Source organism: Protomyctophum bolini, assembly GCF_963924005.1.
Source record: "Protomyctophum bolini genome assembly, chromosome: 14".
Lineage (NCBI taxonomy): Eukaryota > Metazoa > Chordata > Actinopteri > Myctophiformes > Myctophidae > Protomyctophum > Protomyctophum bolini.
In genome coordinates this window covers 1,939,761-1,942,026 of record NC_137875.1, presented here as the reverse complement: position 1 = coordinate 1,942,026, position 2,266 = coordinate 1,939,761, and the positions used below count along the sequence as shown (strand labels likewise).

The following is a 2,266-nucleotide window of genomic DNA, read 5'->3' as shown; positions in this document are numbered from 1 at the left end:
CCTGGGTCATTTAGGGTCAAAGGTGAACTGTCATCAGTCTAAAAAAAACAATGGTTTTCAACCATTTTCACATCAATGACCATTGTTTATTTATTCAGAATTTGAGCCACGGAACCACCGTTTGATGACATTTAGCCTCTCAGACCCATCTGAGCATACCATTAAACCAAATCAATCAATCAATCAAAACTTTATTTGTATAGCACATTTCATACAGCAAGTGCAACTCAATGTGCTTCACAGTTTACAAATATAAAAACATTAAAGGAGATGGAAAAAACAAAGAAGAAAAATAAAGAAAACATTTAGGAAAATCATTATAGATAAACATAAACAAGGATAATGGTATGAGCTAATTAAACGCAATGTTAAAAAGGATATGTCTTAAGGTTTCTTTTAAAAATGTCCGTGGATTCAGAGAGCCGCAGGTTAACTGGCAGGCTGTTCCACATTACAGGACCATAATGGCTGAAGGCTGCTTCTCCATGCCTTTTAGTCTTAGGTCTAGTCAAATGGACCTGTACGGGTCCATTTGGTTTCATTTTACCCTCTCAAGAGTTAAAGATCTAGTATTAAGGGTCCATTTGGTTCATTTATCTGCACGGGGGACCACCTGGAAGGACCCCCGGTGGTCCCCGGACCACTGGTTGAGAAACCACTGGTCTGAACAGTTACATCATGGCCAATAAATCAGTTCCTGTGACGAGGTCACTCAATGCATACAGAGCATATGAATACACACAGTGATTAGTAGTCTCTTAGGGTGGTTGTGTTCCATGTGATGTCACAGCAGTTCACACATCTCACTGATTAGTTTGCAGCATAATGTTGACCTTTGCCCCCAGCTGATATGGGAGTTTTTTTTGTGTGTGGTATTTTAAACAAATATTGTAACCAGTGTGGCAGTCTGTACTTTATGTGGACAATGCGAGATCGTCAGTTAGTTTTAGATTATTATTTTTTATTCGCACAATAAAAACAGTACGAAAAAAAGGTAAAATTAATAAGAGGTGAGAAAGGGAACCCATAAAAGGTTTTCACCGTAAAAATAATAAACAAGTATAGCAGTAAGTTAATTAAAGCAATCAAATGTAATTTATGACAAACAAGTACACTTGTGTGTGTGTGTGTGTGTGTGTGTGTGTGTGTGTGTGTGTGTGTGTGGTGCGTGCTGTGTGTGTATGCGTGTCTGTATGTGTATGAGCATGGTAGCAGCATCTGCTATGCTCACGCAACATTTTAATATCTTATCTCAGGCACCATGAAAATAAAAAAGCAGGGAATCATATCTTCAAATGGACATATTGGTTGTTCAGTTTGACCCTCCAGTTTTTGGAGATATGGCTTATAGAGTAATGTCTGGCAGAGAAACAGAGAGTTGAGAAAACAGCCTTGAAAAGGTTCACGTCTGTGGTCTCTATAACATTACACCTATAGCTACATGATGTTATGTCTATTTCAGCTCTGACACTTATTCCAGACATGCTCTATTATGTAAAGAGTCTGCCTGTGCAATTAACTCATCTTGTTGCGAACGCACTGAGCACTTACTATGAGACCTAGCAGATCATGTCTGTGTGTCTGTGTGTGCGTGCGTGTGTCCCCCCTTTGTGCCCATATATGGAGCTACGTCCAAATATGCATCAAAAATCACTCAGCTCCATATATGGGCACAAAGGGCACAGACACACGAACGCATGAGTCATGGTGACATGAGTGTGATGGCTGCTCCCTGTTTTCACTAATTTCACAGTACTACACAGTTCTCACTAATTCGTAATTTATTCTAATTGTTATTGCAATTTACGATCTGCGTTCGCTTCCCGCGTTTGCGCGTCTTACTCGTTAGTATTGTTAGTATTGTTAGTATTGTTAGTATTGTTAGTATTGTTAGTATTGTTAGTATTGTTAGTATTGTTAGTATTGTTAGTATTGTTAGTATTGCTGCCATGACTGTCTCTGTATCAAAAATCATTTTTGTCACATCTTACTTCTCCGTAAAATAACAACACGATGGGAAGGAATGCACAACGATGAATACTAATTCCCATTCAGGGGGCCGTTGATAATAATAATAATAATACTAATACTAATCCCATTCAGGGGGCCGTTGATAGATTGATTCACAGCCATGTTGGGCCACGGTGTTCTGTTTTACTATATTTCTCTTCCTTTCATTACATTTAGTGCATTTAGTGTCCGCGTAGCTCAGTCGGTAGAGCTCTGGCCTTTGGACCGCGGCGCAGAGTCACGCGTTCGATCCCGG

General features: G+C 39.5%; 1 protein-coding gene across 1 annotated transcript in view; it reads left to right on the top strand.

Annotated features, from left to right (window-relative positions):
- Nucleotides 1-1,429, top strand: part of LOC308328702 (lysosomal cholesterol signaling protein-like) — a 125,291-nt gene extending 123,862 nt beyond the window's left edge. The window contains exon 21 of the transcript XR_013965327.1: nucleotides 1,330-1,429. The gene's annotated coding sequence lies outside the window, so the exon portion shown is untranslated. The remainder of the gene's footprint in view (nucleotides 1-1,329) is intronic.
- Nucleotides 1,430-2,266: the final 837 nt, after the last annotated feature.